Source organism: Tursiops truncatus, chromosome 10 (assembly GCF_011762595.2).
Source record: "Tursiops truncatus isolate mTurTru1 chromosome 10, mTurTru1.mat.Y, whole genome shotgun sequence".
Classification (NCBI taxonomy): Eukaryota; Metazoa; Chordata; class Mammalia; order Artiodactyla; family Delphinidae; genus Tursiops; species Tursiops truncatus.
In genome coordinates, this window is record NC_047043.1 from 74,045,077 (window position 1) to 74,059,922 (window position 14,846).

General features: G+C 37.1%; 1 protein-coding gene and 1 non-coding gene across 23 annotated transcripts in view; both read right to left on the reverse strand.

The window, feature by feature from the left end:
* FHIT (fragile histidine triad diadenosine triphosphatase) overlaps positions 1 to 14,846 on the reverse strand; it is a 1,451,419-nt gene that overhangs the window by 892,233 nt on the left and 544,340 nt on the right. The window lies entirely within an intron of this gene.
* LOC117314047 (U6 spliceosomal RNA) lies at positions 13,988 to 14,094 on the reverse strand. Its single transcript, XR_004528730.1, has one exon. It is a non-coding gene; the product is annotated as a U6 spliceosomal RNA (small nuclear RNA).

A 14,846-nucleotide genomic window follows, 5' to 3' on the forward strand; every position in this document is an offset into this window, starting at 1 on the left:
ATTGCAAAGAGGGAAGTGAGATAGCTGGGAAGTGATGTGCCCACAGCCTCCTAGAAGCCTCCTCGCCCCTCAGTCGAGGGCTCTTTCCACGACTGCACTTTTTCCTTTGCCCTCTCCTTCTGCCCCTTGATCTCTCTGACAAATGCTCAAAGCCTCACTTAAAACAGTCCCCTAACAAGGGCTTGCCAAGGAAAGGCAAAGTTTGAGATACAGAGTCCAATTAACTGCCTCTGATTGCTGGATAACTCAAGTCTTCCGGAAACTGACTCCAGCAGCATGTGTTATATATTTACATCCAACCCTTGTTCTAAAAATAACTCGACATGTTTTGCAGAAATACACAAAATGCAACAAGCTAAAAATAAATACAATGGGGAGTTATCACAAAGGGGGGAAAAGGATAGGAAAATCTAGCCTATTAAAAGCACCAGTGGTAGGATCTTGTGGAAAGGGTAACAAAGTATCCATGTTCCAAAAGGAATCTCCTGGAGAAACTGTCTTATACCAAGAAAGCAATTTATATAACTGGTGGCTTAATAGCAAATATTACAAGCAGTGCAATAATAGTGACCCATCAGAAATAAGTTGTGGATCAAAATGAAATGTTAGTAAGAGTTTGTGGGGAGGGATGAGGCACAAATTTTTCTTTTAATGTCTTAATGTGCAGGTTTTGGATTTCTGAAGCAAGTCATTCCTGAGCCTTGCAAGGTTAGAAAGAAAAAAATGGAAGTGAGAGGAAAGAGGAGAGAATTACAGAGTAGGGGGAGGCAGAGGGAACCACGACAGGATGATGTGAACCTAGGCATCATTTGTTAAAGAACCAAAAATAATTTATCACATAATTGGAGGCTCAAATTCATACCTGAACTTGAACTCAATTGCATTTTTGTTATGTTATAATGCAATATAGTGTATATCAATTGGCTCAGAATTTAAAATTAGAGCCCAATTACCTGTGTAAGGGAATCATAAATCCAACTTGTATTTTTCTAACAGGGTTAACAACTCACGATGCCCGCTTAAACTTGGGAAAATCAATTTTCTGAGCTTAAGAACAATTGCGCATTGGTATTTTTTCACCCTGGTCTACTGCCCCAGGTGGATATAGTGACTGGGGGAGGGTAGAAGCCTAAGGCAAAACTAACAAACACAGAGCATTGAATATACTCAAAACGCCAACCACTCGCAGGGGAAACCGGAGTGGGAGCACTTACGTGTAATAGGCAGCCAGAACCTGGGCACCTGCTATTTGGTAAAGGAGTAAAAGCAAAACACTCCTACTGCTTTTCTAGTTCAGCAAAAATTTCCCCGGAGCTAAAGAGTAAGATGAAATACTAAGTAAGGGGAGAGCTTGAACTCCTGCTAACAGCACACCAGAACCAGGCCTGCCTGCCTAAGGTCACAACTGCATGAAGCCTAGAGACTCCCCTCCCAGGGTGGTTCGTTGGCCTTCTGTTCAACTGGAAACATCTCAGGGAACACTGTCTGGAGGGAGGGGGCGGTGGAATAAAGCTGCGGCAATGGCGGCAGAAGTATCAGCAGGAACAGCCTTCATGGAGGACAGTTCAGCACTGCAGATGCCTGTGTATGTATCTTATACACACCCAAACACAGATACTACACACACGTGTTATACATTTTGACACTGAAATTCCATTTCCATGAAATTCTGCTTGAGAAACAATTGAACCAGGTTGCAAAGATATACATAAAAGGTTCCTCATTTCAGCATTGCTTCTAAGTGCCAGAGTTGGAAGCAGACTAAAAGTCCATCAAAGGGGATGATTTAAGTAAATTTAAGCATTTCACCCTACAGAGTAATACTGTGCTGGAAATATAGATGATGATGTAAAATTCTATGGACATGGCACACTGTAAGATAAAATTACAAAAGAGTGTTAAGGGATATATCAATTTTGAGTATAGTGCATGTGTATGTGTGCATGGGTGAAGAAGAAAGTCTGGGAGAAAATGCCCTCACGTATTAGTCAAGGTCATTACTGTGTGGTGGGATAAATGGTATTCACTTTTTCAAAAACCTTTTCCCGTGGTGTTGGATTTTTGAGTTTTAATTTTATAAAACTGGCAGGTGTTCATTACATAATCTGAAAAAAATACTACAGTATTTTCTATTTTTGGATTTTTTTTTTTAAGTAAGGAGGATAGGAGGAAGAGTAGCAATATATAGAAAAGGCAGAAGCCCACCAGAGCCCACGAGGCTTTCCCTGCACAAAACACTAGCACCTGTCCCAAAACAGTTTCTGTCTTTACACAAAATTCCACTGACTGTACATTTTATTGAGGAGGGGAAACAAATGCAACAAAACAAATCATCTGTCCACCTTACCTTTTTTTCCTTCTGTGGGAAAAAAAACCCCCTCGGTCTGTACTATGCTTCTGAGAGCAAATGATGTCCCTCCAAGACCCAAAATACAGGTAGAAACCTCAGCAACTGTGCCTTTTACACCGGGCTTGTTGGTTCCTCTGTTTTCCCACCTTCCAAATGGACATGTAAAACTGTTACTTCACAAAGACAAGGTGCTCTTTTTAAAGCCCAGAAAATACCAAAGAAACATACCAATTAGAACACATGCTTCTCACTGAGTCATTTCTGTATCTTAGTTTCATTTGCTCTATGCCAGGGTAAGATATCTGCAAAGTCATAGCGAAAGAACTAGAAGGACTTTTGAGACCATCCAATTCAATGCCCACATTTTTCACAAGAGAAAGCTCAGACCAGTCACCAAGTGAGTCAGGCAGGACTAAAACCGAGGGTCTGCCTCCCAGTCCGCTGTTTATCACTCATCTCTAATTTCAGTCAAAGATGCAGCTGTGTTTCCCCTTTCTAGAGAATCTGAATATTTCTTTAGCTAATGTTGACATAAATCAGACTTTGTGAGACAGAGAAACAGAGAGCAAAGTAACAAAATACACTGGCTAGCTTTTCCAGATGCATCTGAGAGAGACTTTCAATAATGGAAAACACTTCATACATTGCTTTATACAGTCCACTCGGTTCTGTGATAGAGAAGGGTAAAAAGTTCAGGGGGAAAAACCATATGGGTCATCTGGTGACATTTTTTAAAAGTTTACTTTCAGAAGCGCATGATTTAAAGTGTTTTTCCCCTCAAAACCAAGCATATTCACTATAAAACGCCTGGAAAATACAACAAAATATTAATGAGCAGAAAAAGGAAACATACCATACAATTCTACGAACAAAAGACAACCATCATTAAAATTTTAGGATAGTTCCTTCTAGTTTTTTTTTTTTTTTTTTCTTTTTGAATGGTTGAGATCTTCATACATATACCATTTCCAGATTTTCTTTTCACCTAAATTACACTTAAGCATTTTAGTAGTTCATTAACAACTTATAAACATCATTTTAATGTATGAACAGTATTTTGTGGTATAGATATGCCAAATTTTATAGTTTTTTTCTTTATGTACGTCATTTAGGGGTTTTCTATTATACATAATACTATAATGAGCATTTGAAAAATAAACCGTGATCTTAATTTTCTGATTATTTTCATAACTTTAATTCCTAAAATGAGGTTAAATATGATAAACATTTTAAAGTACCTGAAAGTTGGTACCAAATTTTGTTTTTTTTTACCAAAGGTATATAAAAGTTCCTATCTTATAGTGCTTTTTCAATAATTACCAAATTTTAAGTCTTTGTTAATTTTATAGGTGACACAGATACCTATTTTATTGACCCTCTCTGTCATTGAACAGTATCATATATTCATTACACATTGTGTTTCTCATTTGGAACATCTATTCTTGAGGTCTCTGCCCATTTATTTACTGCAGAAGAAGGGAAACATTTTGAATGAAGACATCCAGTCATGTTTTCTTTAATAAATAAAATTAAAATAGAACTTTTAAGCAAGTTAATAGCCTTGCTGAATTCACTAAGGCCTAAGAAAACAAAGACTCCTGGCAAAATCAGTTAAGAAATGTAAAGAAAACAGCACAACACACTTTTTTCCCCCGGAGTATATATTATTTGGGCTCCATCAAGTAAGTGATATGTTTGTGCAGCTTTCTGTGACTGCTGATTCCAAGTGTCAGATTAACAAACAGTTGAAAATAAATGAAGAGTTGGAGCATGTGGCATATGAAAATCACAAACTCTCTTTTTAAAAAGAATGTGTTCTGGTTCACACTGGTGGACTAAGAAAATTCATTGACCTCCTTTCTCACCCAAAGTACTTTCTAAATGATACTAAAGGAGCACAGAGGTGTAAACCCATAGCCACAAAGAGAACGGGAAGAAGCCGTTAGAAGGTGAGTGATTTCAATAAAAGTCTGTTGACTTACAAACCACAGCAAAGGAAACCACAAGCCAAAAGGGGGTTTCAGCAAAGGAGAAAACAGACCTGCCTGATACTACCCCAGAAAAACTCAGTTTTCAGAAATAGTGGGTAAAACAGAGGGTGGAAGAGGTGGGTAGAGCTGAAAAGCGGGGTATTAATTACAGGTCAGTATATGTAACATAGACTGCCCTCCCTCCTGGCTCTCCACGTGAGCTGGCCTGAAGCCACCACTAGGTTCAAGGCAGTAAAAACGTGTGTGGGGAGAAGTAGGACAGTTATCATGGGTGTTAAAACCTCACTCTTGCAAGTCAAAATCCCCCCACCCCATTCCCATGCACACACTCTAAACTTTGACCCTTCAAGCACACCATTTACAAGATCAATCCACCTGTTGAAGGGCTTGCAAACAGCCCTTCTATTACCTCATTCTTTTACATATAACCACAGATCACTGGAAATCCAATACACCAAGAAAGGCCAGCACACAAAATAAAGTGAGCAAGCAAAATAGCAGAAAACACGACACCATGCAAATAAGACCATTTAGGGAAAAAATACAAACTTAAAAAAGAAAACCTATTTGATACCCTCGAGAATCACTTGAGGATATTTGGTAACTACAAGACAAGAGCAGAGTTATATTTAAAAGGAATAATGAGATTAAAAAAAAGATCCCTTGGGAATTACATGATTACTTAAATAAAAAATTCAATAGACAGCTTAATGGCAAACTTGAGAAATCTCCTAGACTATATACTAAATGTACAGTAAGTGAGAAAAAATAAGATATATAGATGATTGATCCAGGAGATCTACATGTGGACTAATAGAAGTTTCAGAATGAGAAAAACAAAACTGGAGGGGAGGAAATTATCAAATAAATTATATAAGAACATTTCCCAGAGCTAAGGGGACACATGAATCTTCGAAGTATAGGAATCTACTCAGTGTCAAGGAGAATGAACTGTGAAATGTTAGAAAACTGAGGTTAAAGAGAAATTCGTAATAGCCTCCTAAAAAGACCCTCCCCCTAAAAAGGTAGCCTACAGAAAAGGAAGGATCAGAGTAACATCAGATTCATCAGCAGCAGTGTTGGATGCTACAAGACAGCAGTGAAAATGATTTTCGATACAAAAGTCCTATTCCCAAACTATCAATCATGTTTGAGGGAAAAATGAAAAACTGCAAGCTTGCAAGGACTCAGTTTACCTCCCATTCACTCTTTCTTGGAAAGTTACTAGCAAAATTTGGAGGTAAGTCAAAGAGAGAAAGCCCACTGGATCCAGCAAATGGTAAATCCAACTCTGGAGAGCAATATGGGAATCTCAGGCTAATTCTATCCAGCAGGTCTAGAAAACAACCTGTCTAAATGAGAGCAAAATGGAGATCTAATGAGAAAGAGGGAGAACCAATAGAAGAGAAAGTGCAAACATGAGTTTTGGAAAACCTGAAGATATGATGGAGGCACACACTCAGGAAAGGCAAGAGGACATCAGAAACTCCAATAAAATCAAGCACAGATAACTTTATAAGAAAGACTTAAAATATATATTACACACACTGAAAGATGGCATGATTCTGACAAAATGACAGAGGAAGAGAATCCATTTGAACCTGATTCTAGACACAGTCTCCTTTGTGTATCACAGGAGTTGTGACACTGAAACCATAGAAACCACTTGGGTCTGCGGTAAATAATTTAGCAAAGGGATTCCCTGGTGGTGCAGTGGTTACGAATCTGCCTGCCAATGTAGGGGACACGAGTTTGATCCCTGCAACAAAGACCCAATAGAGCCAAGAATAAATAAATAAATTTATTAAAAAAGTAATAATTTAGCAAAGTCCTGATGATGCAAATCTTTTTCATTATAGTCAACTTTGGAAAAATCACAAAGAAAGACATCTCTGGTGACAGAGAAAATGTAAATTAATCTTGACAATGCAAAAATAATGGTACAACTGAATGAGAACTGAAAGTGGAAGAGGGAAAAGAATAGTGGAGAAAGGGGTATGAATGCTCATATCTCATCTATGGTAAGGAGGTAAGAGATGCTGACTAGATTGATAGACCAGTAAAGAGAGATTTAAATGTGATTTAGAAGTGGCAAGACCAAAGATATGGAAGCAACCTAAGTGTCCATCAACAGATGAACGGATAAAGAAGATATGATTCACACACACACACACACACACACACACACACACTGGAATGGACTTGGAGTGCATTATGCTAAGTGAAATAAGTCTGACAGAGAAAGACAAATACTGTATGATATCACTTATACGTGGAATCTAAAAAATAAAACAAACTAGTAAATATAACAAAAAAAGGAGGAGACACAGATACAGAGAACAAATAGTGGTTACCAGTGTGGAGAGAGAAGGGGGGAGGGGCAATCTAGGGGTAGGAAATAAGAGGTACAAACTATTATGTATAAAATAAGCTACAAGGATATATTGTACAACACGGGGAAGATAGCCAATATTCTATAATAACTATAAATGGAGTATAACCTTTAAAAATTGTGAATCACTATACTGTACACCTGTAACTTATATAATATTGTATGTCAACTACACTTCAATTAAAAAATAAATTAATTTTAAAAAATTATAAAAAAAAGTGGCAAGACCAATGGAAGTGGAGAATAACGTCATGTTGTTAGTGGGAAAATGTGAAATGGTGATAGATAAATTCTCTTTCTTAGAAGAAAATCAGTATATAACATGTAAAATTGATTTAAAAAATTAATTGGCAATATGGAGATAACGCCAGGAATGGCTTATAGCATTTAGGGAGGGCAATAAGAAGGGGAAAGGGTAGTTAGTGTTGGGAACTGTTCATTTTCATATGTGTTTCTAAACTATTTTATTTGTAAGCCATGTGCTGGTTATTGCTTTCATAAAAACAAAACAAAAAAGAAAGTTACGAAAGGAGCAAGTGCACTGTGACAAGCTCTTTTACTAAAAACAAAAATAAAAATTGAGCCTGGATGAAATGTTGTCTTCTGAGTCTCTGGATAACTCTGGAGGAATAGTGAATTTTGTATAACTGGATTTATTTATACATTTATTTATAAAAAGGAGGGAGCAAATGCAGTGTACGGAAAAGAGACACATTTTTTTCCCAACAGAAAAATTAAGCACTCATTAGGACGTAATGACAGGATGACATTCTGGGGTTTGGAGGGTAAGCACATCCCCTTCATTACCAAATCAAAGATTTTCCAGTATCAAGAGGGACTCTTTTCTCTCTCCTGGATTCTCCCTGCACACACCTCCTCCTTCCCCCACCCCACAAGCCCCTTCATGACCTTAAATAAAGATGAAAATTGAAAAGGTTCCCTAGTGCTAATTGCATGTTCTCTAATTTCTAATTTCCTCAAGATTGCTGCCTCCTGGCTGTTTCATATTAATATCCCTCAAAATGTACAGCAAGTGCACATTTGAATACCCAGCTAGGTACATTTCCCAGAATGTTTTTTTGAATGGGTTAGTTGTGGGAAGGTTGGCAATATACTAGTGACTCGATGATGGTGCAGTAATGTTACCCACAGCCTGGGTAACATTACTGCACCTTGTGTTCACAGAGAAGGCTGGTTCTGAGTTCAGTTACATTCGCTAGCAATTTAAACGATAGCTGCTGTACTAAAATCTAAAATAAATTGCTTTTCTCCAGAAGCCATGTAAGCTTTTGTACTGCAACTTAGCAGAGCTGCTGGTTTTATCTCATCTGAAATTCAAACAGGGTATAAAAGCTGGGCCTCTGAACTCCTGTTTCTACCTCGAACAGCATTCTTCTACATTCTAGGGCTCTCCAAAGTTTCTATCCTGGAACCAGGTTTATAGGAAAGCAACATACTATTTCCATTTTTTATGCAACTCATCATTTGGTTTTTGTTTTTCTATTTCAACCTCACACTTTGGGCTGTTTTGAAAGAACTGTATTACCGGGGGCAAGATTTTTTCTCCCCATTTTGATGGCTAGAAAGCTTCTCTGCCAACATGGGCCAAGCCAAGGGTGGAGACATCGGCACCCAAATGAATGCATGTACCTCTGCGATTCTGTTCAAATTTACCTCCTTCCCTTCTATCCATGGGAAGAGGAAAGAAACAGCCAGTGCTCAGAATCTGAAGTAGAAATTCTGCCTTTCCCTACCCTCACTTCCCCATGAGTTTTGCCCAAAAGTCCATGGACTCAAGCTCACAACTATTTCCCCTGAGCACATTCAGAACCAGTGGCTCTGAAGGGACACAGCTGCCTCGGCATTTCTCCGATAGAGATGGCTTCTGACCCTTAGATGTCTTTCCACAAATGCAATTAGAATAGTTCCCAATGTTCACTACATTCTTTCAGATTTAACAAGGCAACATAATTAACACTGCTATTTTTCTGCCAGTCAACAAGAGGAAATTGCCCTTCCAAGAGATTTTTCATGTTTACAAAAATGATCCATTAATATGTTTCCCTTTCAGATGTTTTTCTTCTATTGAGGTTGAAAGAGCTTGGTTTGGGGTATGCTATACGGTGTGTACTCAGCAGCATTTCTCTGAAAGGGGAAGTTTCTTTATGCCCATCAAAAATAACAACCAGAAAAAAAAAAAAGAAAAAGAAAGAAACAAAATGAACACTTTAGATCAATTCAGATTCAAACTTAGAGCCACTGTGAAGTCAAGGAAGCTCTATTTCTTTCTATCACAGGCACAGAGCCATGCCAAGGGGGTAGATGTAATGTCCCTATTGAATCATGTGAATCCCGCAGTTCTGCTGTAGGAATTCTCTGAGCTTTGATAACCAGAGACTAAGTATACTGGTTCTCCACCGGGATCCTTAGGGGGAACTAGGAAATGGAGTGGGGGAGGGTGCTTTTTTCAATGTCCCAGTAATTGGGGGGCAATACTGATATCTGGGGGACATTCTAAGTGTTGCTGAAAGTTCTGCAGTGTGTTATCTCCACACAACATAGAATAGAACTGCCTAGAGAAGACAAAATGAGCTCATTGCCCTGGGTCCCGTGTTTTCTCATTTTGCAAACCCTGGGCTCCTGACAGACAATCAGTAACTGAAGGAATCAACTAGTGGTTTAAAGAAGGTATTGGTTCAACAAATACATATTAAGTTCCTCCTATTGACAGTACAATTAATGCAATATATACATCAGACCATAATCTCTCCTCTAAGGAAGCTTAAAATGTCATTTTCTCCATAAAGTCCTTCCTAATGACCTCAGCTATAACTAATCTCTAGGTAAAGAGAGAAAATAACCTATTAGGGTTGTGGATACTGGAACTAAAAATTCTTGGGTTCTAATACAGATTCTGCCACTGACTAGGCTTGTGACCTTGGACTGGTTGCTTAATCTCACTGTGTCTTGGTTTCCTCATTGGAAAATGGGGATAATATTGCTGTTTGGGGATTAAATGGAGTTATTAATGATATAAAGTCATCAGAACAGTGCATGACACATAGTAAGTGCTCAAAAAGCACTTACTATGGTATATATATTTATAATTTTTAAAAAGTTTTATATACATAATTTTAATTGAAATCATGGTTGAGATAATTGCAGGTTCACATGCAGTTGTAAGAAATAATACAAAGAGATCCTGTATATATTTTATCCAGTTTCCTCCACTTTGAAAAACCATAGTATAATACCACAACTAGGATTTGACATTAATACAATACACCAATCTTATTCAGAATTCCCCCAAATCCCAGTTTTACTTGTACTCATTTCAGTATATGTGTGTGTGTGTTTGTGTATGTATTAAGTTCAATACAATTTTATAATCTGTGCAGGTTCGTGTATCTACCACCAAGGTCAAGATACTGAGCAGTTTTATCACCACAAGGATCCTTCATGTTGTGCCTTTATTACCTCACCCACCTTTCACCCGGCCCTCCCTCACCTCCATCCCTAAGCTCTGGCAATCACTAATCTGTCCTCCATTTTGTCATTTCAAAAATGTCACTTAAATGGAATCAAAAACTATGTAATCTTATCACTTATATGTGGAATCTAAAATATGATACAAATGAACTTATTTACAAAACAGACTCACAGACATAGAAAACAAACTTATGGTTACTAATGGGGAAAGACAGGAGGGATAAATTAGGAGTTTGGGATTAGCAGATACAAACTACTATATATAAAAATAGATAAACTAGGTCCTACTGTATAGCACAGGAAACTATATTCAATATCTTGAAATAACTTATAAATTTAAAAGAATATGAAAAAGAATATATATATATACACACACACACACACACACACACACACACACACACATATATAGCTGACTCACTTTTCTGTAACACCAGAAACTAACACAACATTGTAAATCAACTGTACTTCAATTTTTTAAAAATTGAAAAACAAGAAACCCTAAAAAATAAAATATATAATTTATTGGGATTGGCTTTTTTCATGCAACACGACTCTGGAGAATCACCCAAGTTGTTGATTGTATTAATAGTTCGTTCCTTTTGATTGCTGAGTAGAATTCCATGGGTACCACAGTTTATTTAACCACTCATCTGTTAAAAACATCTGGGCTACTTCCAGATTTTGGCTACTATGAATGAAGCTGTTATGAATATTTATGTACCAGTTTTTATGTGAACATGAATTTTCATTTCTCTGAGATAAATGCTCAAGAGTGCAATTGCTGGGTCATATGGTAGTTGTATGTTTAGTTTTGTAAAAATCTGCCAGATTTGTTTCCCAGAGTGGCTGTACCATTTTACATCCCCACTAACAAAGTATGAGTGAACAGTTTCTCTGCATCCTCACCAATATTTGGTGTTGTCATTAGTTTTTATTTTAGCCATTCTGATAGATGTGAAGTGATAGCTCATTATGGTTTTGATTTGCATTTCTCTGATGGCTAGTGATGTGGAATATCTTTTAGTGTGCTTATTTGCCATCTGTACATCTTCCCCAGTGAAATGTCTGTTCATGACTTGTGCCCATTTTCTAATAGGATTGCTTGCTTTTTTAATGTTGACTTTTAGGAGTTCTTTACATATACTAGATACTAGTCCTCTGTGGAATATGTAGTTTGTAAATATTTTCTTCTAGACTACAGACTGTCTTTTCATTCTCCTTACATGGCTTTCACAGAGAAAAATTTTAATTTTGTTGAGGTCCAATCTATCTATTGTTCCTTTTATGGATTTATGCTTTTGGTGTGAAGTCTAAGAATTCTTTGCTTAAACTCAGATCCCAAGAAATTTCTCTTATGTTTATTTTTTCTAAAATTTTTATAATTTTACACTTTATGTAAGTCTGTAATCCATTTTGAGTTAATTTTTGTATAAGGTATGAGGTTTAGATCAATGTTATTTTTTTGCCGATGGATGTCTGATGCTTCAATACCATTTGTTAAAAGGCTGGGGTTCCTTCATTGAATTGCTTTTGCTCCTTTGTCAAAAATCATCTGAGCATGTGTGTGGATCTATTCCTGGGTCCTCCATTCTGTTCCATTCCATCCCCTGCCAGATGCCACATTGGCTTGATTACTATGGCTATATAGTTAGCTTTAGTATTAGATAGAGTGATTCCCCCCTACTTTATTATTTTTTAAAAAAATATTTATCTATTTATTTATTTATGGCTGTATTGTGTCTTCTTTGCTGTGAGCAGGCTTCTCATTGTCGTGGCTTCTCTTGTTGCAGAACACGGGCTTAGGTGCGAAGGCTTCAGTAGTTGTGGCTTGTGGGCTCTAGAGTGCAGGCTCAGTAGCTGTGGCACATGGGCTTAGTTGCTCCATGGCATGTGGGATCTTCCTGGACCAGGGATAGAACCCATGTCCCCTGCATTGGCAGGCGGATTCTTAACCACTGCACCACCAGGGAAGTCCCATACTTTATTATTCTATGCTATGATTGTTTTAACTATTATAGGGCCTGTGTCTTTACATATAAGTTTTAGAATAAGCTGGCTGGAATTTTGTTAGGAATTGCATTCAACCTTAGATCAAGTTGGGGAGGACTTGCGTCTGTACTATGTTGAGACTTCCAACATTTATTGGAAGGTCTTCTTTGACTTCTTTTATCAGTATTTTGTAATTTTCAGCATACAAATCCTGTATGCATTTTGTTAAGTGTATATCTAGTATTTCATTTTCTTTGGAACAGTTGTAAATGGTATTGGGTTTAAAATTTTGGTTTCTGCATTTTCCTTGTTAGCACATAGAAATACAATTAATTTTGTGGATTAATTAATCGCTGAACTCACTTATTAGTTATGGGAGATTTTTGTTGTTGTTGTAGATTCCTAGGGATTTTCTAGGTAGAAAATCCTGTCATCTACAAATAGAGCTAGTTTTATTTTATTCCTTTCCAATCTGCATGCCACCTATTCCTTTTTCTTGCTGTATTACAGTGGCTAGAACTTCCAGTACCATATTGAATAGAAGTAATGAGAGTGAACATCCATGCGTTGTTCCCAATGTCAGGGATTCTTTTTTTTTCAAATTAATTTTTATTGGAGTATAGTTGGTTTACAACGTTGTGTCAGTTTCTGCTGTACAGCAAAGTAAATCAGCTATACATATACATATATCCCCTCTTTTTTGAATTTCCTTCTCATTTAGGTTACCACAGAGCATTGAGTAGAGTTCCCTGTGCTATACAGTATGTTCTCATTAGTTATCTATTTTATACATAGTATAAACAGTGTATATATGTCAATCCCAGTCTCCCAATTCATCTCACCCACCCCCACCCCCAGTATCCATACATTTGTTCTCTACATCTGTGTCTCTATCTCTGCTTTGTCAATAAGATCATCTATACCATTTTTCTAGATTCCACACACATGCATTAATATATGATATTAGTTTTTCTCTTTCTGACTTACTTCACTCTGTATGACAATCTCTAGGTCCATCCACGTCTCTACAAATGACCCAATTTCGTTCCCTTTCATGGGTAAGTAATATTCCATTGTATATATGTGCCACATCTTCTTTATCCATTCATCTGTTTATGGACATTTAGGTTGTTTCCATGTCCTGGCTATTGTAAATAGTGCTCCAGTGAACACTGTGGTACATATGTCCTTTTGAATTATGGTTTTCTCTCAGTATATGTCCAGGAGTGGGATTGCTGGGTCATATGGTAGTTCTATTCTTAGTTTTTTAAGGAACCTCCATACTGTTCTCCATAGTGGCTGTATCGATTTACACTCCCACCAACAGTGCTAGAGGGTTCCCTTTTCTCCACACCCTCTCCAGCATTTGTGGTTTGTAGATTTTTTTGATGATAGCCATTCTGACCGGTGTGAGGTGATACCTCATTGTAATCTTGATTTGCATTTCTCTAATAATTAGTGATGTTGAGCATCTTTTCATGTGCCTCTTGGCCATCTGTATGTCTTCTTTGCAGAAATGTTTATTTAGGTCTTCTGCCCATTTTTGGATTGGGTTGTTTTTTTGGTATTGAGCTGCATGAGCTGTTCATATATTTTGGAGATTAATATTTTGTCACTTGCCTCATTTGTAAATATTTTCTCCCATTCTGAGGACTGTCTTTTCGTCTTGCTTATGGTTTCCTTTGATGTGTAAAAGCTTTTAAGTTTAATCAGGTCTCATTTGTTTATTTTTGCTTTTATTTTCATTACTCTAGGAAGGGAGTCAAAAAAGATAAAAATATGGAATGCTTCACAAATTTGCATGTCATCCTTGGGCAGGAGCAATGCTAATCTTCTCTGTATCATTCCAATTTTAGCATACGTGCTGCTGAAGCAAGCACTCAGGGATTCTCTTTAGCAAGTTGAGGTAATTCAACTCTATTCTTAAACTGCCAACAATTTTTATTATAAATGGACGCTGGATTTTGTCAAATGCTTGTTCTGGGTTAATTGATATGATCATATCATTTTTCTTCTTTAGCTTGTTGATATGGTAGATTACATTGATTCATTTTAAAGTACTCAACCATCCTTGCATACCTGTATTAAATCCCCTTTGGTCATGGTACATAATTCTTTTTACACATTGTTGTACTTGATTTGCTAATATTTTGTTGAGTATTTCTGTGTCAAAGTTCACAAGAGATATTGGACTGGAATAGTCTTTCTTCCTCCCTCCCTCCCTCCCTTCCTTCCTTTTTGTGGTCTTTTACTAGGCTCATAAAATGAGTTGGGAAGTGTTCCTACCTCTTCTATTTTCTGAAAGAGATTATGTAAAATTGGTATTAATTCTTTTCTAAACATTTGGTAGACTTCTCCAGTGAAACTGTGTGGTCCTGAGGAGTTCTTGGGGGGAAAATTTTAAGTACTAACTCAACTTCTTTAATCGTTACTCAAGCTGTCCATTTCATCCTGGCTGAATTTAGGTGGTTTATAATTTTTGAAAAATTGATCCCTTTCTTCTAAGTAGCTGACTATGTGAATATGAAATTGCTCACAGTGTACCCTTATTTACTTTTTAATGATTGTAGAATCTGTATTTATATCCCCTATTTCATTTCTAATGTTGGCAATTTTGTTATTGTCAGCCTTG